General features: G+C 40.6%; 1 protein-coding gene across 5 annotated transcripts in view; it reads right to left on the bottom strand.

Annotated features, from left to right (window-relative positions):
* The window catches only part of MID1 (midline 1), a 253,971-nt gene that overhangs the window by 121,183 nt on the left and 107,345 nt on the right, over window positions 1-25,443 (bottom strand). The window contains exon 1 of one of the 5 annotated variants that reach the window (XM_063341484.1): window positions 24,474-24,573. The exons of the other annotated variants lie outside the window; for them this stretch is intronic. The gene's annotated coding sequence lies outside the window, so the exon portion shown is untranslated. Of the gene's footprint in view, window positions 1-24,473; window positions 24,574-25,443 lie in introns of those variants that run through there. 5 annotated transcript variants of the gene reach the window in all.

A 25,443-nucleotide genomic window follows, 5' to 3' on the forward strand; every position in this document is an offset into this window, starting at 1 on the left:
CACAGAAAAGGTTTCATACTGAAAAGAGAAGAAAATTGTTCTCTTTTGCTTTGTTGTAAGCTGCTTTTTATCAGTACAATGGCAAAACAAACCCAATCTGAAATTTACTAAACACAGAGCCTGAAGCTTCTAAAGAAGCCTTCTGAACTCAATGTCTCTGCTACAGTATTTGAAAAAGCAATTAATCCTAAACAGTGCAGAGGACAATGAGATCTCAAACCTAGGAAGCCCCAAAACTTTGGAAAGTTTAGAGATCAGTCTTGATTTTGAGGCTGCTGGCTATATCTAAATTCCCCAGTGTTTAATATTAAAAAAAAAAATAAAATTTAGCATTAACAGGCAGATTAGTTTCTTTGGTGGAGGTGCTTTATGAAGAGGATGTTCAATTACGCTTTACCTCTACATGCTCTTCTGATTCAGAAGTCTGGGATGTGAATATCACATTAACAAACTTGAGAAACACTGCCTGAATCTGTTCATTTTTTTTATACAGTGGCCACAAGGAACAGTATTAGAGAACCAATTTAAATGTATATTCTTAAGCATTGAAATATAAGCCTTAGTCTCACAGGAAGATTATCTGGTATTCATGAGTAGTATCAAGAATCTACACTTCCAGTAATTAAAAGTATACTTTAGCCTCATACTCAGCTCTCAGTTTTGCTGAAGGCAACAGTGATGCTTCAGCACTAAAAATCAAAAGATAAGTTTCCCAAAGAGTTCTGCAAGCGCAGGCTTTGTGATCGACAAAGAACAACTAGTATTTCCATGTCCAAGTGTCTTCGTAAGCACCAAGTCGTCGTTATTCTTTGCTTTTAAGCCAACATCCTTGCTGAAAATGATGCAAGTTTTGAGTCACGTAAAGAATACAGAATTAGGTCAAGGCATCTTTTAAAAATTACATTTAACTCAAAATTCCTGGAAAATTGCAGAAAAGCGATCATGACTGACAGATACAAAACACCTTCATTAAACTTGATATTAAGACATAGTATGTTATCTTTAGTGAATCAGACACTGTATGTCCACAGAGAAGTCCAGTTACATTTCTCTTTGCCATGCATACTTCCTACAGGCTATGCTTTGTCTTATAGAAGTTCACGTATTCCCAAGCACCTACACAATATTTGGAAAGTACGTAGCTCTCTCTAAACTGTGTGCTGTTACTGAGCTATTACTTTAATTACAAACTTAGGACTGCATTATGGAATCTATTATTTGCATATTAATGAAATGTGCATGTATACATATAAATTGCAGCTGAAACTTCAGTTCCAACTTCAGTTTCCAACTAAAGCCACAGTTCAACAGCTTTCTTTAAAGGGGGTGTCTTCGTACTGCAAAGAGTAGTGGCGACTGCACTGCAGACACCAAGCGACAGCATCAGATACATGAATTTCCTGGGAATGCTAAATAAAGTTAAGTATATAGACAAATACTTAGAGGATTAGAGCCAAAGCAAGTGTATGCTAATGAAATGATCTTTAGTCCTGAGGGTGTATCTGTTGTCTTCCAGGGATATTCCTATATTCACTGTAGCAGTATATTTTAAAATGAATGAGGACCATTAGCAAATTGAAATGAGTAGCCTTGAAATGTATTAGTAAAAGAAAGCTGCGCCTTTTAATAAAGAACATTAACTCATGCAAAACAAAGCAAAGCATCAGGGAACACAAATCCGTACTTAAAAGCAATAAGGCCTGTCGAATGACTGAAGTGCATTTTACATTTGCAAAAGACTGCAGGATCGAGACCCTCGATGTGTATGGAAACATACACCCTTATGTTATTTTCCTAAGAGTTTATCAAGTTAAGAGATATAACTACTTACAAATGCAAGTGTGTAAAAGAAGAGGATTTTGGATATTCAACGTTCTCAATGGAAAGCAAATTGCTTAAAACATAAAAATGATATACTTAGTCTACAGCTAGTTCAAAGACTGGTTCATGTAACCTCACATAAGATGAATTTAAACATAGACCTCCAGAGACTGCTACAGAAAACATCTCCACAAAGGCTGGTCTTACTGATTATGCTTGATTTATGTGTTGATTTGTGTTTTTCTGATTCTCCAAAGAAATATAAATCACTGTAATGCATTACATATTAGTTGTCATATGCACTACTGACCAGTTCATCTGATTTTTCCTCCACTCAAAAACAACAAAGAGAAAGAATTCATAAACCAATATGGATTGCAAAGAGCTTTCTTACAAAGTTCAAGTTTTAATTAATGAGGCCATTATAGCTAGGAGCACTTGTTAAACATATAGCTCTAATTAATCCCATCAATCATTCTCCCTCTTTAAGTACTCATGATTTAGAAGACATTAAATGAGCACCAATCTTGGGTAACGGAGCAACTATTTTTTTTCTATTTATTATTAAATCTCTGATTATCTGGCAACTTTCCTCTTGTCCTCTTTACGCTTTATTCTCTTGTCAGCGTCTTTGCCAGGGTGGTGCACCTGCATCTAGACAGAAAAAACATAGCTCATTGCCAAATTTCAGATTAAGGACTCATGTAAGTATTATCTCCCATCAGCCTGAAAGAAGAGTCCTGTCGCTAACGTTGTAGGCTCTCCAGAGCCCCTGCAGTTCTCAGTATCACTATCACTGTAGCCTGCATAAAGGAAATTTCCCCAAAAAGTAACGTCGACCAAGAGACAAGGAAAGAAATACAACACTGCTTACTTTCTGCTTTTCTTCAAAAGAATCTCCTGCTACTGTAACCTATCCTAAATTACAAAATAAATTACAACTAAAAGCATGCCTCCCAGCTCAACAACACTGGGAAACGGTGCACGTATTCTCAAGCAAGTGAGAAGGAAAAAGCTTACATAACAACAAAGTCTAGCAGGTAATCCTAAGAACAAAGACTCCAGTAGTGACTCAAGAAAAAAATCAGCTGGTTATTTAAACAGTAACAATATCCTTGGGGAGGAATTGTTATGAAACTTCCAGACCTAGAGCATGACATTTGCCAGCCTGAAAGGAATGGCAAAGTCCTCTAACTGCGAAGGGTGTTAAGCTTAAAGTTTTTGTCAATGAAGAAGCCATCAAACACTTAATTACATGTTTCAAAAGCTAAAGATCATACAAGACTGATATTAACATGCCACAGAGAACACCAGTTAACGAGCTGAGAATAATACATATTGCAGATATTTTAATTTATTTGAACCTCGGATTTTTAATGCAGACTCATTTTTTCATAGGAAACAGCTATGAATTAACCAAATGTCCCTCCTCACCATTGCCGTGGACAGGCTATGTCCCAGAGAAGAAGTGTGAGTTAAGAGAAAACTGTGGAACCAACCAGCTATTGACTAAACCTCTCCCAGGAATACCCACTCTACTGCTGGCAACAGGCGGCTGGACAGACATCCGTGTGCCCATCTCTCATCAGTTTTTCCTCCGAGAGTCCTTTTATACTTTTGGCCTTCATAACATCCCATGACAATGAGATCCACTGTTAATTTTAAGCTTTGGACGTGCTGAGCTACAATTTCACAAAAAAAGTGGATGTGATGCCTAGTAGTGCCTTGCACAGTGAAGCTGCAAGGCATTTTAAAATTAATTTCAAATTAAATTTTCCATTCCAGGCAACATTTATTTGCCACAGCTATCACTAATTTATTCTACTTATCTCTTTTTAGGTCAAATAGAAAAGCAGAAGTCCCTTGAAAAAAATAAAGTTACTGGGCTGCAAATAATAGACTAGATTGGGTTATTCTTTAGCCACGTTTGTTGACCCAGCTCAGTTTTCAGTTGCCACTAGAGACAGCTGCTATGCTCTGCAATTTTCCTCTCCACTTGTCAGTCCGTATATATTATCAGCTCAGGAATGCAATAACTTCTCTTTTCTTCCCTTCCCTTTTTCTTTCCCACCTTCTCCACGTAATTAATGCCAACCAGAATAAATGTGTCTTTGTGAACTAGTCAGACACAGTTGTGGCTGCTCTAGGTAGCTGCTCCAGGTGGTAGTTTGTGTCCCTCCATATTTCACAAAGCAACCAAACAGGTTCAGCAGCATTCGACATCCAAGCACGGCTTGGAAAAAAAAAAGAGGCACCACAGACCTTTGGAATATTCTGCACTAACTCTGGGAATCGGTGGCAAATTCAAGATCGTGATGATTTTTATGTAACAAAGAGATAATAATTCCATTTTTTCGCATAACAAAACAACAACAAAAAAAGAATCTGCTCAAGAGCTTGAAAGATGGGCACAGGGCGTTTATTAAACAGCAGCTAGCCTACAGGAACTTCTTTTCTGGGAAACCAGTCTGGCTGGCAGCAGGAGACTTGCTGTATCAGTCCTAAAACCACAGACTCTTGCAGTGCGTGTAAGGATGTAAATGTCACATTTTCTCACCACCTTTGTTTTCTGCTGCATCAACCTAATATTGTCTTCTGCTTGCATTTGTCCTAGCTGAGAAAATCCCCTACTCATGAACACTCGTCATCTCCTTTCCAGCTACAAGTAACGATTAAGCAGTATTGTTATTACTTGATGTGATGGAGAAACTAAGTAGTTACAGTCTGGCAGAAAGAACATTTTTGCTACTACTGGAAGTTAAAGTAAATATATTTGGTATACCTTTTGGGACTGATGTGTTAAAGGCTCTGCCACTACTCTGTTTTGGAGTGTTTTCTATTTCTTCCAAGTCCCTCATCAGCATAGACACGCACACCCACAACAGTGGCAGGACCGTAATCTGCCATGGAGTCACAGCGGGAATATGAATCCATGCTTTCATCAACTCACTCCACGATTAGATTTCTTGCAGCTTCTTTTCCCATCTTCGGTTAGGAAAAGACAACTTCAGTTGACAGGATGAGCTGGATAGCATGGGGCTGGTTATATCATCAAGAAACAGGTCTAAGAAAGGGCAAATGGGGCAAGGGAGCAGAGCAGGACATATATATTGCTTAAGTTAGGCTTGCCGTGCCAAAGGACGGATAGGTAAGTTCCTCTAGACATGACTGAGAGTAAAACTTTAATTTTATCTGTTGAAAACCTAGACAAAATTTTAGACAGCTGTTTAGGTTCTGTTTAGAAAAAGGAGTGAAACAGGCACCCAGGATGGAATAAATCTTCCTCTGGAGATAGATGACCAAAACAGATAGCGTGAGTGTCCCTTTGTAGGTAACCATCTCTTCCACTGTTAACTCAGAGAAAGCCAGTACAGCCAGGCCATTCTGGATTCCTGACATTCAGAAAGCTGAACCAGTCCTCTCTGGGAGAGAGGGGAGAGTATAATTGCAATCTACAGATAGTTGACTTCCTTTACCACTTCCTTCAAACCTTTCTTAGGTTCCTGGATTGCCATCAGGAATGGATAACCCAGCATTCCTTCAATACTTTCACAAAGGCTGGACCTACTTAAGCTAAGCAGAAATGGTCAGAGCTTGTTCCACGTCACATTTCCCCTTCCTACTAATCTTGCAAATGCACTTGGAAGACTTCCAGGATGGGGTGGTGAGGGGAAATTCCATCTTAATGACATAAAAATACTCACACAAGCCGGGGCAAGCAATTAAGTCCATTTTCAGTAGCTCACTGCAGCCCAATTTTGAACAGTATCTAAAATACTAATTAAAACTCATGGCAGCTCTCATTTCCAGCTCATAAGAACCAAGCCTTGAAAACCCCCTCATAGAAGCCACTTCTATTTTTGGGCTTGTTTTTCAACTCCGTCAGCAACATTTTGTATGTGAAAGGGCCAGGTATGGACACCTTATTTGTAAAACTACTACTTTTATGATATTTTCTGGAGTGCTTTCCTTCCCTAAACTATGGATACCTCTAGAAAATAAGGACTAGTTTAAATCCCTGCCAAGAAGCATGACAGGTCTCCTGTCCAAAAGATATAAGCAAGATACAAAAGATGAGGTGGCAGCAGCAGAGCCTGGCAGAGCTTCTAGCTCATCTTGAGGTGTCTATAATTTAGCAGTGAAAAAAGAGATCCTAAAGCAGGGGCAAGAGCAGATTCTGAAGTGTTACTCTGAGAAAGACCCTGTGTAAAACAACTTTTGCAGTCCTAAATGTGTAGAACACCCTGCAGCTGTTGTGCAGCCCATTTCTCAGGCAGTAATACCAAATGAAAAATAACAAAAAATAAAAAAGGAAGAAAGAAAAAAAAAGTTAATTTGTGGGAAAAAGAACTGATAGGACTCATTTTTCTTATCTGTATTCCTGAATTTAACTATATATCCTATTCCGAATGATCTTTGTTGCCAACTTAGGCCTTCTACTTGACAAGATATTAATTTTTCTCCCTTCTTTCAAAGGAAATGAATCTAAAGGACAGAGGAAAGTAATTTATGGCATGCTGCTTTGTTCTATTAAAGATGTATGGTCCTTAAGGACTCCATGTGTTTCAGCTAATCTGAAGTAAATCTATCGGACTAAAACCACCAACAATACGTTGTCCACTCTGCTCAAGGAGCTGAGCGTACCAGTCCCTCAATGAGGTATTCCCTGGAAAAGATCAGAAACCAACACATTTTCCTCCCATTAGCATGGATGATATGGATGATATGTGCAAGAAAGCCTGAGATATGAAATATTTTAGCAGCCATGCGTGAATTCCAAAGGCAGCAGCACAGCCATCACTTACTTAAATGTTTAGCGCTGAAAGATTTAATGCTATCCTCAGTAAATCTTCATTTGTTTTAGTTAACCAGAAAACAAGTATATTTTCTCCACGTTGATTTTTTAAAGTCATTTGGTAGTAATTGGATACAAAAAAAAGTCTACAAAATAAACAAGCAAGCAATATAGAGATATTATCTACATATGAGAACTACCAGCAGGGGAGATGGGGGAAGGTATTTTTTCCTCCATATTCACATTAAAGAGTATGTTATTCTGTCACCAATGCTAAGCTCCTTTGACACAAAGAACCTACTTTAAAAACAGCAGACACTCTGCATCTGAGAAGACAGATTAAAAAGTCCACGAAGTGGTTCACCAGGAGCCTTGCTATCACTGCTAAGGTTATTATTTCAGCATAAACCCTGCCTCATTTACAAGCTACCTTCCCCCTCTCCCCCAGTGCTGACTTTTGATTTTACAATTTTGTTTTCTCTTTAGAGTAGTGACAGTAGGGCAGTTCGCTTGTGAGGAACTCGGAAACTATGATTATGTGACTGGCTGAGTTTACTGAAGGAAGTTTTGTTCTCTCTCTTTTGTCTCTCCTGGGGCCAGCCAAGTTTTTCCCTCTCTTCCCCTCCCTCTTTTTGAAATTCAGCTGCTCAAACATCAGCCATACATACATAAACCCTCCTCTTCTCCACCCCCTTAACTCCATCCTCACAACTCGGCACATCAACACGCAGAAGCAATTCCCTGGATGGGTGATTTTTAATCACTATCTTCACTGGCAGCACAGGGATTAAGCTATAGTCTACTGGAGAAGTAGCTTTAACACACATTAGCCCCCTGAAGTGCTAAACTCTAAACCTCTTTCTTCTCCTATGTCTACTCTATATCTCGCAAAAACCTTTACTGATGGTTGCAATGCACAGCTTTTAATCCATACTTGGTTACAGAAATGGAATTAACTGTCACGGTGTTTTCCAAAAACTACAATTGAGCTTTCTTTACAGAATTTAATAATGCAGGATGAGAAACATCCTTTTTATAAAGAAATTATTTTTTTGCTGCCTTTATTACTTAAGGCCACATTTTAATTTATTCCAATATCAACTTATTTTAATTAATTCATTTATTATTGCAGAGTTTCACACTACCCTATCGTGTATATCACAAGTTCAGGATGGGGCGGAGGTAAACAGATGATGGAAGATGTTGATCAGAGACAGCACCTTCTTAACCCAGCACAGTTTCTGACTTGATGGCCACCTAACAATATACCATCTAGACAGATTCTGCTATACTGATACCTTTAATAAACCGGTGCAGATCACTTTTACCATAATGCAGTTCTTCCTACTGAGGCTTTCTTTTCCAGCAGTATCAAAACTCTGCCATTTGTAATGCAGAATAGTCTATCAACTTTGAGAATAAAAGCATCCAATCCAGTGGGCAGGGTTCAACTTTGTAAAATTTCCGTAAGTGTTTGTCCTGTTTAACAGAAAGGAATTTATTGGATTTCTTTTTTTTAAGCCAAGTTTACACTCCATGCCTCTTTTACTGCAGTTGTGCCAGCGTGCCTCAAAATGGGTTCGTTACTGCCATACTCAGCACTGCGTTAAGTGTGTGACGGTGGTTTCATAAACAAGGAACTACACTGAGACCACTGAGCTCTTTCAATTGTCACCGAAATCAGATTACAACCTGGGCTTTTCAAAGGTGAACAGAGGACTGTAGACTAAACATCCAGCATCATTTACATTAAATCCCACAGGAGCAAAACGTTTTGAACTCTTAGGAAGAAAAGAAATTTAATACTTCATTTTGCTGTGCATTCACGCCAGGATTTTATCACATGCACAGAGCATAGAGTGCGTTTAGCAGAGAAACTCTGCTCCCTTTAACACTTATTTTATTGTAAATTATTTTGAAATGTTGAAGTGCTGCTACTCAAATAAAAACCGTTAAGATCTGTGGCTCTGCATTACATTTGCACTTGGGATTATGAAGTTGTAAGAATTAGCATTTCCTGGAAACCAAAGTACTAAAACGTGATCCTGTGAGGCACGGTCCTTGTCTTCCTCAGTGCTTTATTATCGAGTCAAACCGAGCTTCAGAACTGTCTTTAGATGGAAGGTGGGCTGCAGCCTTTGTATGCAATCAAGATGTGGTCAAGATGGTTTATAATTATGAACCATGTAAACAACTGCAAGGTATTAACAGCCTTTCTTTAGATGTTACCTCTTTCATTTGCGTGGAAAACTCAATATATTATGCGCATACAAGGAAAAAGCAACAAAAATCCAAAACACTTGCTGCATGAGAGATCCTTGAAACGACTCAACTATACAGCGAAACACTTCCAATTCAAGTGACTGACCACAATGCCTAGAATGATTTTCACTCCTAGAAGCTAATAAAGTAAATTATATTATTCATGTTTTATACCCAAGTAACAGGGGAAAAAGCTTATGACAATATTATGAACAGAATTATTCATGTGTGTGCCACCACTAACGGTCTCAGCAGTGAAAATCAGACATACGAAATCTGAGCCCTCAATCAGTGAGGGATGTTAATTTTTCAGCAGCATTTGTGTAACACCCCTCCAAAAAAAAATAGTCAAACAAAAGACCCTATGTCACATACCTTCATGTTGCATCGGGAACATGGATATCCTACCGTCATATCTCAGATGCATAGCAAAATAGAGTTTAAAAGAATACATAGGAGAGACAGAAGAATATAAACCATTCAAAGCATAATACTTCACCATCCACTCGAGATTCTCTGATAAATATCTTTCTTTACTTTGAGTCAGACCAGTACTCAAAGGGCCACAAGGGCTTAGAAAGAAGATTTGTTCTGTCTTGTCTGAAGATAAATATCACCCTATTGTACCAGATGAAGTATACCAGTTCTCATGATGGATTGCTTGTTTGGAAAAGATCTCAAGTACATTGAGTAGCGCTTGTTCTTAAGACTAAACATATAAAAAAATATAATCTTTTTAAAGCAGTCTCGCATATATGTTTTTATTCTGTTATTTCATATATTAAAGAATCAGGGCCAAAGTCTTGCTTTCAACACATATTTCAGAAGCAGATGTTTATATTGGAAACTAATATATTAAAAAGATATAGTTTAGATATAGGAGGGAAAGGTGTCTTTCTATGGTTGCTATTACCAAGCCTCCCTTCAGCTCCCCATCTGCCTTTCTCAGCTGCTTGGGGAGCAGAAAGGAACTGTGTGATGGTACACGGCATCTGGAACAGGCTGACTTTTCCAGCACAACTGGTTTGTGAAATGGTTAGCAGAGTGCCATCAGGGAGGATGGATCTGATATTCACCTCTTCCCATCACAGCCCACAACAAGGGAAGCACCATACGCCAGCGGCACCCTTGTTATTACTACCCTCACGTGCACGCAAGTCTAAATCTACCCTCTTCCAGTTTGAAGCCATTACCCCTCACCCTATCACTACATGCCCTTGTAAAAAGTTCCTCCCCAGCTTTCTTGTAGGCCCCCTTCAGATACTGGAAGGCCTCTATAAGGTCTCCCCAGAGCCTTCTCCATATGTCCAGCTTTTGTCCAATTTTTTTGGACGACTAAGTGTTCAGCACTCTTTAAAAAACAGACCCATTTAATACATTACTAGTGACTCTGCCCATCATCTTGAATAAGCAAAAATGAAGTTGCAGTCACATAGCCAAAAAAGTGCTGTTTCCATCTGCCCACTTGTGTCTTGACGTTTCCAGTGCTCAGTATGCCACTATTTCCTTCCTGAATCAAAGTTTCCCCCCTTTCATCTCCAAAATACTCAGCTAAAACTCAGAATTTGGTGGATGTAATTCTTCTAAATGATAGCCCAACACTTTGAAGCTTGATTTTCTTCCTTACCAGATTTGTGCAACAGGCTTCATATTTTCCTGCAGCGTAATTTTGTTTAAATACTAAAATAACAAGACCTTAATGGAACATAAAATGACTACATCACTGCAGATAGCTCTTTGCTGCCAGCCATTCCTTCCAGTCTTTGCCATGCATGACTCATTACACAGGAAACAGTTCTAGTTTTCTTGTGCCCTAGCCCCAGTTTATACGTGCTATTCCTTCGTGGATCATAACACCAGCCTTTTTATTCCCAGATTTTAAAACACGAAACCACTAAATGCATTTTAGTATTTCTTGGTATTATTGGCATTAAATCACTACATTCAAACAGCCAAACAGGCCAGATTATATATGACGGTTGTCTGAACAGGGAACACTTGTTCGTCTTTTTCTCAGTGTTATGAATGCAGGAAAAACACAAGGTGTCATTTTGGAGGCTATAAAGAAAATAGCATTCAAGCATAACTTCAGAAAGAGTTTTAGCCATTGAAACTCAACAGCCGAGGGCAACAAAAATTTCCCATGGATTTAAAATTCATAGAACTGGCAGACCTTTTGTAGAGGCAAGGGGTAAAGTTCATGCGTTTCATAGCTTCACTGACTCCAAGAAACAACGGTGCCTTTATGTACTCCTGAGCTTTTCTATAGAAGGGATCCTTCCATAGTTTGCAGAGATAAGAAATAATGCAACACAGATACAATACTCCCATACTTCTGAGCAGTATAGCTTCCTAAACACATTCATATGCTTGGTCAGCAGATATTCCATTCGTTTGGTTGAATTACAATGTTTTAACAGTAAAAAGCCGTCTGCCACCTTGAAGAAACGCTAGCTGCCTTTTGCAGTTTGGCTCCCTCTTAACTATGGAAAGAGGCAGCTCTGCTTGAAACGGATGCCTGGGAAGACAGAGCGAAGTCTGAATAATCAGGCCCCAATAGGGGTCTGGCAACAAAGCCCAGAGAGGAAGTTAAAAGGATTAGCACTGTAACACTGCTTAGCATTAGTACTCCTCTCTCTCAGACTGACCCAAAACCATCTTCCTCCTACTAAACGTGCCCTTCACCATTTTTACTGTGCTCAGAATAGATAAGCTCACTCATGTATAACTTAACCTCCTTACTTGAGGGATAGTCACACCATTGTGCTTTATGAGCAGTTTGAGTGCGGCTTGCTCATTAGCTGTGTCTGCATTGTTAACATCCTCACTCAGGATGAGCCTGGTTTGGAAAGCAGTATTAGGGAAATGAGCGGTTCAAATGCATATGCTAATTCAAGGATATCTGTGCCTTTGCAAAGCAGAAGCCCTGGGCTTACTGTATGTCTTCCCATTACAGCTTTAGTTCAGGTCATGAGAACATTTTTAAGCAACCTCCCAATCCTCTCCATTAATCAAGCTTTGGTTCACATCGCTGACTGATGCTGGAGCACATGAAGTTTCATCCTCCCGGATGAAATAACCCCAATGATGAGCTCTAGACGAGCACTTAATAATGACCTTCAGTCACTAATGAATATCCAGTCCTCAGACCCTGACCTAGGAGGAGTACACTACGGGAGTAAAATGTGCATAGTCTGGGTACTGTGTTCCCTGCTTGGATCATTTCACTCTACAGATCTGCTGTTAACGGGTCCAGCATGACTTGTTAATGTGGACACACACACCGAGTATGCCAAAAGCTCGGCACCTTCAGGAAAATCTGACTGAGGATTCAGGCATAAGCAAGTTTGGGAAGTAGGGAACATGGAGTTTCAGAAATAGAGCATACGGGGAAAAGTGAAGTCATGGGAATGGGAATGAGTGGGAAAGGAAGACGCTGAAAGAACAGGAATACTTATGAGTGGAGTCCTGGTTTATGAAGATAAAAATGCATGGTATGAAATAGGTAACGTTTGTGTCACAGGCTGAGATTCCCGTTAGGAGACCTGCAGGGTTCGATACAGCTGTCAGCCATATTACCATTCTGGATGGGAGAAATGTTTCTGAAGTCAACATTTTTGAAATCAAGTTGTCAGTTTGTGCCCTTGCTCAGTTCACTGTGACTAGATATCATAGAGTAACACATAAAATAAACTGTGGCATGAATTGTGCTGAACAAGTCATCCCTGGATGCTAGGTGACTGTAGTACCACTCTGCAGTACTCCAGGTAGTGTCTCACCAGAGCAGAGGGGCAGAATCACCTCCCTTGACCTGCTGGCCACGTTTCTTTTGATGCAGCCCAGGATATGGTTGCCTTTCTGGGCTGCAAGCGCACACTGATGGCTCGTGTCCAGCTCTTCATCCACCAACATCCCCAAGTTCTTCTTGGCAGGGGTGCTCAGTCCATTCATCCCCCAGCCTGTGTTTGTCCTTGGGATTGCCCTGACCTTGCACTTGGCCTTGTTGAACTTCATGAGGTTCACATGGGCCCACGCAAGCCTGTCCAGGTCCCTCTGGATGGCATCCCTTCCTTCAAGCATACCAAATGGGTCACTGAATTACTTGCAAATGTTTAATTATAAAAAAATGCTTATAAAATGTATTCTTTTAAACCTACAGAATACAACATGTGGATTTCCTGTTGAAGTTAGTTTTAAAAACTAACTTTTGTAGGCAGCATAGACAGGTAAATGTATATAATATTTGTCTTATAGACACACTTCCATTTTAATCATTTTTAATAAGGATGAGGGGAGAACACTGCAAACTAAGAATACTGTTGGATTTAAGGCTAGCATGATTTTTTTATTGTTTTCTTAGAAATCCCAAATCTACTGGAGATGCCTTTCGCCGACCTTGTTCCTTGATGCTGTATTAGACCTTGCTAAAACATTAACACAGCACTCCTTCACTAAGCCTGACTTCTCAGACAGCAGCAATGCTCAATATTATTTCTATTATTCTGTATTGTTTTGCCTAGATCAAACCCATGTTTAAATTTTTTTTTTTAACCTCAGTCTATTTAAAGCCTTACCACCACTTTTCTCCCTTAAATTGAAGTAAGCATCCCACATAACACCAGGAGGCTGCAGCTTTGTATGTCAACCCATACTTGGTTTGAAGATAGGGAGCGCAGATAATAAAGATTAGTTAAGCAAGGTTTTGTTGGAAAAGGCCTGATTCTGCAGGTCCTCTTTTATATATCTCCTCCCTTCTTATATAAATACGATGTCTAAATGTTATATAAACCAGATGTCTAAAATCCAATTAATTAAGGTAGATAAACTTGTGCTCACTCAGGTATTTACAGTCTTCACTCTATTGTTTTCTCACACCAGTTTTCACACTGAAGCTCCTGTGTTGGTTACTAAGATTCCTTGTGGCAACTCCTGTGGTTCCTCCAGCCGCAGCTGAACCTCTCCATGATGCTTTCCACTCAGTTGCAGGAAAGCCGCCCTGACCTTCTGGGCACTTGAAGGGAAGTATAGACAAGTAGTAGAGAACTAGCAGCATGAAGTGATTTAATCTGCGTCCTCCCCCTGAGGTGGATATGGGATGTTTAGTGGCTGACATGGAAGTAGAACTGGTGACCTACTACATTCCTATACCTACGTCTTTAGCTTGGGAAAGTTTGGAGTGACCGCCCAAACGAGATGAATAAGTAACTCCTCAGTTACAGCATGAACACATGGAAACATGAAATTGTAACAGAGCTTCCCGCCCTGGCTTCCTGTCTCAGCACATTTGCATTTAAAAGATAAAGATAAACCTGAAAAATATTAAAAATATCAACCATGTACCAAACCTTTAACATGATGCTTTAAACCACAGCCAAATTTTGGCATAGTAAAACATCTGTGAATTATTTCATTCACTGGCATGACATGTTCTGAATATTTGGAAAATATGGTCAACACATCTTACACACTCAAAGTTAAACCAATAATGCACCTAAAGTCTGGACAGAAATTCCCCAGGTCAGACTTGGGGATTTAGAGTATATTTTGTGGAACAGCCCTTCTTAGTATGGGCATAGTCCAATTCCTAGTATCATTTGCAATTTTCCCCAAAGAATTTCCTGCTAGTGTGAGGACACCAGCAATTCATCTGCCTCATTCTGAGTCATTCTAAAGGCTTTTATGGCTTTTGATCTTTTATACCATCTTCCTTAAATATTTTATGAGATACCATGACTAACTTCATTACTTATATAATCAGGGTTTGGAGAATGGATGTTCTTTCTTTCAGTCCCTTCTGAACTACTGGAACATCATGGCTGGAATTATATTCAAGCAACTATACTAGAGATTGGAAACAGCCCCTTGTTCTTATCTACATATCACTGCTTAATTTTGCATCAGCTTCTGCTTCAGGACAATCGCTGAATGATATCTGAACACAGCCCGCTGTTGATGCCTCATACAACCTTTAAAGCCTTTTTTCTTCACTGCTGCAAAAGGTATGTGCCTATCTATCTGCACTGAGGTGTGGCAAGGGAGGAAGAACTACAAAAATAAACATGTTGGTTATCTTGTTATAAAAGCTTGGGTATAAAAAAAAAAACAAGGTACCTGCAATGTTTATCTTAAGGTAGCTAGCAAGATCCTCACTATAGTCTAGGCTAAGGATGTTTATCTACCATATCATGACTTTTCCTCTTCCAGAATAGTTAAAATATAATAGTAATCCTGTGATTATAAAACCCACCAATTTTGTTGTTACTGGAGTCAGGAGAACTGATCAGATTAAGCACTTTTAACTACTGGAGACTTGATCATCAACAATGAAATACAAATATTCCTCTTTTTAATAAAATTAAAATATTTCATATTTTAAATTTCATAAAGTCTCTTTTATATCATCTGGTCTGACGCAAAATTTCACAATGAAATTATGTTTTCAAAAGTTCATGTGAATTCTTCACCTCCTCCTTTACCAGATATTTTAATTCCAATGAGTATTTCAGTCTCCTTCAGATACCACAGGAATAGATCAAATTTTTTTGGATAGAACAGTTCCCTGTTGAGAAGTTCAGTTTCATCAAAATATACACATTTTAGAGGAGTATGTCAACTTGAATGAAATGTTTTAAGGAATAAGTAAAAAAGAATTATTTCGATTAATTTTGCCATTTATTAAATACGAATATTTTTGTTTTACATATAGTATGTAGAATAGCATATTTAGTGCTTTTAATATAGTCAAGTTGAAGAAAATAATTGTTCAGTCCAGATACATCTCAGAACAGAAGGACTTAGACTTATTTTGGGGTTCTGGCCTCTGAAAATGAAACAGTTTTCATGGGCTGATTGGTTTGCTGGGGAAGAGGGTACTATTTTAAGAGAAGCATATTCCACAAAGACACAGTATGTATTTCAACCCTATGGTATGAAGCTGTCTCCTACACCTTCTTAAATCATCAATATCGCCTACTCTTACTGCTCTTTGTAAGTAAAACTGCAAGTAAACTTCAAAAAGTCTTTCAGTCATTCTTATAATCTCCTTTTTCCAGATAAGACCAAGGCATGACAAAATTTTCCAAAGGCTCTGGTATGTCATTGTCCAGTTCCCCTTCCTGATTCATTTCAGCTAGCTGCTGTGGATTTGCTGTTCTTGCAACTCTCTTAGCAGCAGTACACCAGAAAGTCGTAGCTGCCCTGTACCACACGCAGAGTCACAGAATGGTTCGGGTCAGAAGGGACCTTAAATATCATCTGGTTCCAACCCCTTTGCCATGGGCAGGGACACCTCTCACATCAGCCAACACTCAACCGACACTACCAACACAAAAAGCACCCTCTCCTCCAACTCTGTGGAGACAAGTCAAGCCAACAGCCTGTATCATCAACAACCAAAGGTATGATGTTAGGTCATCATTTTTAATCATACACAATCTTCAATATCATTCGAGCCACCTTATACAGCTTGTCAGCCTAGGGCACAAGTGGCAACAGCCATGGGCATTTGTTTGGTTATTCCCATTCTCCTAACCTCTTCACCTCTCAAACTTCTCCTGCCTGCAAAATAAAGTAGTGTGGCATGGAGACTTTCTTATTTGATATAAGCAGACTTTCAGCAAAACCCTCCTATACTTCCTTTTAAAAAAAATCTAGGTCTTTCAACAACAACAACAAAATAGGAGCAAAACACCCAAATTGCTACAGTTTACCCATGTGCCATTTTGCATCCTGTTTCTGAAACAAGAGTTGAAAGGCCAACATATGTGACCAATAACTGCTATTCAGAGTTAAGCTCTGCAAATGGTGATTGACGTGGAGCCAGGCATGCCATTAGCCAAGGGAGTTATCAACTATAGACCAGCCAAAATAAACTCTGAGAAATTTCCTCTGGGTGTTAATCACTCTGAGTATCATTCTTTCTCACACACTAGGCAAAGATTCTTGACCTTCTGATTTGGAGCAACCCCACCCTTATTAATTAAATAATTTGTCCATTATCACCTGAAGACATGCGTAACCTTTTCACCCTACACAAGAAAGAGAACGGAGTAAGTAAACAAAAGTCTATTGTAAATATTACTAAATCCCCAAGCTTGCTTGATTTGCTACAGTGCATATGCCACCCTCATATCACTTAGTGTATATCTGCACAGCAAAGAACGTTAACGTGTATTCTTTAAATCTCTAATGGATAAGTCTTTGCACAGCACTTTCAAGTGAAGCAGTCCAAAGCTGGGGAAAAGTCAGTCACCCTTCAACTCTAAAGGCTGGACTTATGCCTGGCCCGAAGTACAGCATTGTACAATATCCATCCACATCATATAAGCTTCTAACTGGTGTCATATCTTTCACAGTACTTTTTACCGAGAAGACGTATCAAAACATCAAACGTCCTTATCATAAAAACTAGCTTTTCCTATAAAACTACAATCATGAAATCACGTGGGAAAAGTTTAGTTTTGGGGAGTAAGAATTTTCATGCATTTGCAAACTAAAGCAACATAGATTTGTTTTTTCTATCTACTAAAAGCCACACTGTCACTTTCGCAGGGCGAGTCTTTCTTCACACAGTAGAAGAGCTACAAGATCACCAGCAGTAAGGGTCTTATAATTGGGATGAAGCCATTTTTAACAGCACCTTACGGCAAAAAAAATTCCCAGATTTTTTTACATCAGTGCTACCCCATAAGTCTGGCTTACAAATTTTAGAAATGAAGATGCATAAAGTTATTGGTACATTTGAGTTTTTAACTGATTATTTATACTTCCAGCCCTCACACGCAAGGTTTCGGCACTTGGCAGAACATGTTTATTTACACGCTATGTAATGACCTCGAGATTGGAATTGCCAAAAATCTTGAAGTTTGATCAGAAAACTAAGCCTTAAATTCTAGCTGCTTTTAAAAACCCAACACCCCAGAATATTTAAGTGTCTTTTAAGGACCCATTAGAAAGAAAAGCTTGCTGGCTGTCCAGAGAATTTATAAAACAAAGCTCCACTGATCATCCCATTATACCTTTGCACTGCAAAGGAATGGAGCCTGTAAAGGACAGGTACCATCAGGGACGTCCTTTCAAGAGAGATAGGTCAGACAGTTTAATGGAGAAAGAATGGGATGCTACAATGGCTGTTGTGAGTGTTTAACCCTTTTGTATGCCTTTGGAGGACTTCTTTACCCTCCCTACCCTTCTGTCTGCTGCCTTTCTTCTCTTTGCCTCCAAGCTCTTAAGGTTTATGAACTATTCCTCTTTCTGGCATCTGTGCTTACCAAGGCAACTTCTGATCCTGTAGCACCAAAAGTCCTATTTTCATCCTCAAGGCTTTCAAACAAGCTTCGTTCACAGTTTCTGTATAAAGGCTCCTTCCTCGGCTTTCCTAGTGCAATTCTAAGAAGACAGCCTGGTAGTCTTTTCCTTCTCTGCAGGCTCCTTCTGGTCTCCTCTCCCACATAGTTGTTTTCCCTCTGGGCCTCTCTTTGTCCCTCTCGTCTGTACTTTATTTTCTGAGTAACCTAGTCTAGTCTCAGGAATGCACCCTAGTATTTTAAAATGTACTGCTGTCAAGAAAAATAGAGAGCTGCTTTCCCTGTTGCCACATAGGAACAGCACACAAGCAGCCAGAGCTGCCCCTTTCTTTGCCTTTCTTTTCCCCTTCTTTTACATCTTCTCAAGTACCTCAGAAAGGCAAACCTACGTCATCTTTCCCTGGCGTAGCACCAACCAATGGCAGAGACATCGGTCAAAAGATGTTTGGAAAGCCTCAACAATATTTTCAAGCTTGGGATTTTCAAGGAAAATTTCCAATTCCACACTGACCAGGACAGGAGTTCCAGGTTGCAAAGCCTACCTCCCTGATGAAGTTAAAAGCACATTCAAAAAGGAGAGGGGTTGAGATGGCGTTTCCCCTCTTTCTTCAAGACCCCTCTCTTCCCCCTCCAGGTTTACAATTCTGTGAGGTCTAGTGTTGTCCAGATGTTCAGGGAAGATGCAGGGCATTAAAGACAGAAGCCAAAAAACTGGGGGCAGGGAAACGAGGATGCAGTAAGAGAAATCCTAGAGCAGGGACAGGGTTGCCGGAGCGAGAATATACTGGAATTAGTCTGAAAACTGAATGGAACCTTAGGGAAAAAATCAGCACCATTGATTATTAGTCTCTCTCGGGGCATACCTACTTCATCAGCTCAAGACAAACAGGGAAATAAAGTACATTTCTCCACAAAGCTCTTTTCTCTGGTAACAGTTTCCAGATTTTCTAGACCACAACGATACAATCTGTCTTCCTAAAGCTAACTCCTCTACAATATTTAAGGTATAAATTCATAGAAACAGACAATAGAAAAAATCATGGAAATAGAGAAATTAGACAAGATCCATGATCTAATACCCCAGGATTTCTGGTCCAGAAAGACAGATGATGCTTGAGAAACAACTAAAGCCTTTTGTGGGCAATCACGCAATAAAATCAAGCTAAAGGGGGAAAGGTTTGGGGTTTTTTTTTGGTTTGGCTTTTTTTTTTTTTTTTTTTGTTGGCCAGGAAGCCTCTCTTGGAGGCTGTAAAGTAACTTTCTCAACACAGCCATAATATAAGCTTTAACAAAGACAAATGTAATGTCCTGCACCTGGAAAGAAGTAATCCCAAGCAGCAGCACAAGCTGGGGACTGATGGGCTGAGGAGCAGCTCTGCTGAAAGGGCCCTGGGAGTGCTGGAGTGCCAGCAGACAGCGAGCTAAATGGGAACCAGTGGTGTGCCCTGGCAAGGAAGGTGGCCAGCAGTCTCCTGGGCTGCACCAGCAAGAGTGCAGTCAGTAAACCAAGGAATACGGCTATTTCAATCTACTTCGAACCCATTAGGCCTGTGACAGTTTTGGTCCCCTCAGTTGCAGAAGTTAGGAAGTGGGGGCCACCAGGATTATTAGGGGGTTGGGGAACTTGACAAATGAAGAGAGGCTGGAGGGACCAGGTTTGCTCAGCCTGGAGAAGAGAAGGCTCAAGGGGGATCTAATCACAGTTCTTGAATATCTAAAAAGTTAGTTATAGAGGAAATGGAGCTATTCTCTTCACAAGGATGCCCGCTGACGGGACAAGAGGCAGTGGGCACGAGCTGCTTCGAGGGAAATTCTGTCTGGATATAAGAAAAAAAATTCTTCCCTGTGAGAGCAGCTGGAGATTGGAAGAGGCTGCCCAGGGAAGTGGTGGACTCTCACGTGCTGGAAATGCTGAAGATTGTTTGAATAAATTGCTGTAGCAACCTGTGTTGAAGAGAAGGTTGGACCAGATAATCTCCAATCAGAACTTTCTGTGAATCTCTATCCCTGCAGTCTTGCTAGCTATATCAAGAGTGTTGTCAGTCCCTTCTCCCTCATCTCCCTCAAGCCAGTAGAGGCTTCTACTGCTCCGGGGATACATGATATTTATTTCCAGTCATCACTAATCTTTCATAAGCATAATCTTTCATAAGTTTTCACTTTAGTTCTCTTTAAAGGGAGGAGGAGCATGGGAGGTAATATCAGACTTCTCCCATGACAGTTTCGTTTGCAGTCAAGACATTCAAGGAGAGTTATATTATGGGAGGATTTTTTAACCTTCAGTAACAAGGCTTAATTAGGGATCAAGAGCAAGTGTTATAGCACAGAAGAGACACCTCTGAATGCTCATTCTTATCGGGCTTTTGTTCCAATTAAGCTGGTTAGCAAGGGAGGTAAGAGCATTTGCCTCTGAAGTACAGACATTACAATTTTAAATTTTACTTCAGCTGAAAAATCTGAGTAAGTGCGACCTCTTGAAGACTAGATGTATTTGTGAAGAAATGGTGAGGAACCTGTACAGCTTTTACCTCATTAAAATATTTCAACACTGCAAGGAGTAAGCTCATGCTGAAACTCAAACCCAAATTTCTTATTATTCAAGACAATATGAATGAAAATAAAACTTGGAAAACCATTCAGGAAAGAAAGCCTGGTTTTGTTCTCACAGTATCAACCGATCTGGTCAGCAACTGTCACAAGGGTGCGAATTTACTCACACACATACTTCTCAAATAACTACAGTAACACAGTATTTTGAAGGAGGATTCCATCCCACCTCCCCAATACCACTGACTTCAGCAGAAGCAAAATCAGGCTTCAGAGCTGCCTGTTTTGGATCAAGCAAGGCTAAGAAGCAAAAGGTGCAACCTTGCAATACCCTACATTGGTTACACACCAGTAAGGGACATAGCCGTGGGTGGATAGGTAAAGCTAAGGAAGAGGCAGAGCTTTCCTTTGCTAGCAATTAACAAAACACTGTAATGGGCTGTAACAGCAACAGATTATTTTTCCATTAGAGCAAAGAACAGTAGGATTTAATCCTCTAGTTGTTCTCTGATGTACCACCATTTGAGTCCAGGCAAACTAAAAGTCTTGCCTTACAAGTCCAGATGGTAGGAGAGGAAAAAATACAACGTAAACATAGATATGAAGGGAAGTCCTGGCGATTTTGCTGAAGGCTAAAAAACCAATCTCAGTTTTTCCAAGAGAAATACTGATGACTTCATATGACATCCTACATTTCACAAGGAAGGAACATGGCATGATTCCTTTAATCCACTCTGTTTTACATAAGCATCCAGGTAAAGTTAAAAATGCTATTTTATAGCAATGAAAAACCTGCACAGGAAAGGTGTACATGGCTATATGAATTAGCACAGTCATTCTTTATTCATTAACTTTAATGAGCTTTATATGCAAAAGGGACAAGGTAATTTCCAGAATTTGTAGCCACAATTTTGCTATGGCTAAATTCACTCCTTTTTGTTGCACAGAGGACGTATGTAAAAGTGAAGCCAGTTTCAGAAGGTTTTGTTTTGTATCAGTTTTTCGTAGATCTCTAGAATTAGCCTGAAGGATCCTTTTACAGAGTACATAAATATATAAAATATTAGGACAACACTGCGATGCAAAAAGGATCTTAAATTGCTCATCCAAGGAGATGACATAATGAATACTGACATAATTTCCAAGCAGCAAAGCAAAACTAGGTCAAATCACATTGACCTATCTAACATAATAAGTCTTTTTTTTCAGATTTTTACAATGTAGACTGTGTCTGCAGGCATTAGTGTCCCCTGTTATCAATGTATAGTGTTGTCACTCTGCTTTAATGTCTTATCACCATGTTGTGTTAATTAGACCAAAACAATATAGTGCACTTTTGAACTGCTTAACTCCCAGTTTGAAATCTCTGCCTAAACTATACTTCTGAGGTTATCCAGTTAGAAATGAAGTCATTAACTCTTTATGGTCACTTTTTTCAATAGGTGTTACTAAGGCTGGTGGAATAACGTAACTTTGCATACAGATCAAAATCTAAGCTTCGTAAGTTGCCTATTATTTGTCAAAAACCAGGTCCGCACAGCTAACATCTGCCAGCAAGCAAAGTGCACGCTAATTTTGATGGCACTCGACACAAGGCAGAACCCTGGCATATACACTCTCCTGAGCATCATGTGGACAAATCTGCTCGGTGCTTGGCCATCACGTGTCCCTCCGAAGCGCTTTGTCCACACGTGGTGCTCTGAAAGGGACAGTCCCTTCCCTTGCTTAGGGCAGCCTTCCCTTCCCCTACTCTTGCTGTTCCTCTGCACGTCAGATTTACAGTACACGTATTTTTCAGTGAGACTATAAAGAGTTCTGTAGGTTTCCACCTACAGCCTCTCCTGACTCCCACAAGAGCAGAAACATGAGAAGCGAGAGCCGTACCTGTCTGTGTCCCTGCCTCCAGAGCTGAGGTGGGACCAGAGACCAGGCTGAGAACTTGAGGCCCCAGCTTCCCAGGGAAGGAGGAGAAAAGCTGAGGCAGGAGACAGAGGCAGACCTTGGTGCTCCACAAAGCAGAAGACATCAATAGAGTTTACATCTGCCGCTAGAATACGTAGATTTTGCAATAAGGCCATAATCTTAGAGGGGGAAACCCAGTGTGTTCCAATGATAAAGCCCCTTCCAACGCTTTTGAAGCTTGCTTGGTGATGAAGAGTACCTTGAAACTGGGATCCTGGCTGTTCTTATGACAGAGTGGCTGGATTTGGCAACTCCAATTCTAAACATATCTATGTGTGTGTTGATATATATGTAAACGTGTGGTGTTTCTCTTTTCTTTGTGTTTTCTTCTTTTTTATGTCTCCAATTACCTCTCAGGAAGAAAAAAAAAAATAAACAAAACCAGCCAACCAAAAAAAAACCCCAACAACAAAAAAAAGAGGGATCATGTTTCCATATGGACAACTACAGAAAAAAAGAAGAGAATTTTTTTGAGAGCCATTTGGCCATAAAATACTGATTTCCCAGTATTTTTTTGGAAGAAAGCACCGGCCTCAGCTAATGCTCAGAATACATTTTCTAATAAGAAAACAGAGATGGAGATCCCAGACATGGTCAGGGGGAGGGTCTCAGCAAAGCAAGCTCCCTCTTCACCTGAGTCTTAAGTAGCGCATCGGCTGGCCGATGGATTAGGATCATACCTACAGCTCTGGTGGGGGGGGGAGGGTCTCTCAGAGCTCCTGCTGCAGCTGTTCAGTAATTAAATACCTGCAGACCCGAAGAGCCAAGTTAATGCCATTAGTCACGGGCACCTGGTCGGGATGCAGGGGTGCCGAAGGCAGGCGGTGGGCGCTGCCGAGGGCCCGCAGGTGCAGGGGCAGCACAAGGCGGCCGGGCTGCAGCCTGATGGGAGCTTGTCGGCACCACCAGAAGCATGAGAAATATGTCGGCCCCCCCTGCCCCGAAATGTGGAGCAACTGTCAGAGCGTGTCACCAGCTCCTTTCTGGGGCAATGAAATACCCCCTCCGTAAATATTTTCATTACAGTCTATCACACTACAATGAAAAATCCTATCAGCCCCATGGACCTCCCCGTTTACTGTCCCACTAAGCCAGGAGTAAAAGCCTGGCCTCTCTTTTATTTGTCTCACTATCTTCAAATTGCTCTTGCACCCAGCTATCTCAACACTTATGCAATCAAAAAAGTTTTATCGTACTTCAGGGCCAAACAAACATCGCCTGTTTGCCAGCGTTTTTGTCCTCCCACATCCCCTTGGGAAGATATAAATAATAATGATAAACAACCATGACACGACAGCAAATCGGAAAGAATTTTAAAGAATTAAAAGCTATTTTTATTGTTTAGAAAAGAGATCAAAATCAGCTTCCTACCCTTTAGCGCCTTTCCCAGCTTTCAGACAGGGTGGATTCTGCACTGCAAGCCGGGGATCTCGGGGATATACAGTAATTCCTTACAGCTTGCTAAAGCATTACAAGCTCTAAGCTGCACGACGGTAATAAAAGACTTCGAACAGGCTAAAGAATGGAGCTCCCTAAGAAGTCTGAAATTCAGTTCAAACAAACACCAGCGCGCATTCAAAAGGCTATTCACACCGTCGTATGCGAATACGGGTCTGCTCCTTTCTCTCAGCTCAGTCTTCACCCACGGCCAAACCAAATAGTTTCTCCAAATGCTGAAGCATTTCCTGAGCTCCAGCACATCCCCTCAGCATTTACCACCGCCAGCTCCTCGTTCCCGGCAGTTCGTTCTCCTCGACCCCAGGCTCCGGCAGACCCCTTACCTCTGGCGCTACTCTGCGGGAGGGACTCTGAGGTCTGACAACTTTTTGCGGAGCTCAGAAGCTGCTGAAGCCCTCCGTGCGGCTGCCTGCCGGCTTCCCCGTTCCCTCCCCAGCGGGGAAGCCCTGGGACTGGGCAGCGGTGGGAAGCCGGCAGCCAGTGCCGGGCCCGCGGGAGGGAGAGAGCCGGAGCCGGATCTCATCAAAGGCAGGAGGCCTGGTGGGGATCAGAGAGAGGGAGATACACATCTAAATAATTCAGAGGCTAATAAAAGCTTTAGGTTGGGCTCTGTTCGAGACGCGAGACGAGGCTGAGTTTCGATGCGTTTCAGGCTGCCCTCGACGCAGAATGCTGCGTTACCTAATAGCCCGGCACTGACGAACCAACATCATTTTAAGAGTACTCCACATAAAGTTTATGAGGAAAGTGGCTATGCCTGGTTTTGTATTTTTATAGCTTTAGCTTTAGGTTGAAATTCTATCAAGTGAAGATTTTGAGAACTTCAAGTCTGACCTCTACAGGTAGGATGCTGAAATAGGTACAGTATCTTTTGATAGTGAATTGTGTGCAGGACTTCTAGAAATTGGAGAAAGGTAATGGATCAGATGTACTACACAACATCAGCTTATCACCACTGCATCTCTAAAGCCGTATTTTAAAAACACTGCTACCTGTAGCATCATCTGTGGTAATTTGGTTCCTACAAATGCTTTCTTGCAAAGTACATAGACGGTGCAGCAACAGCATAAAAAACACACCCAGCATGAACATTTTAACATTCAAAAGTGTTACAGAGTTTTCCTTCTGCTTTTTATTATCTCTCCCCCGTCCTTCCCAATCTTCCCTATGATCTGCTCTTTCGGAGCTCCAGAAACAAACGTCACTTTGAAACCGATAACATCCATTTGCGTTTTGCAAAACTGATGTTTTTAAATGCCCTGATTGGTGCCACCTTTTTCTAATCAGAACCAA

This window comes from Chroicocephalus ridibundus, chromosome 1 (genome assembly GCF_963924245.1).
Source record: "Chroicocephalus ridibundus chromosome 1, bChrRid1.1, whole genome shotgun sequence".
NCBI classification, from domain to species: Eukaryota; Metazoa; Chordata; class Aves; order Charadriiformes; family Laridae; genus Chroicocephalus; species Chroicocephalus ridibundus.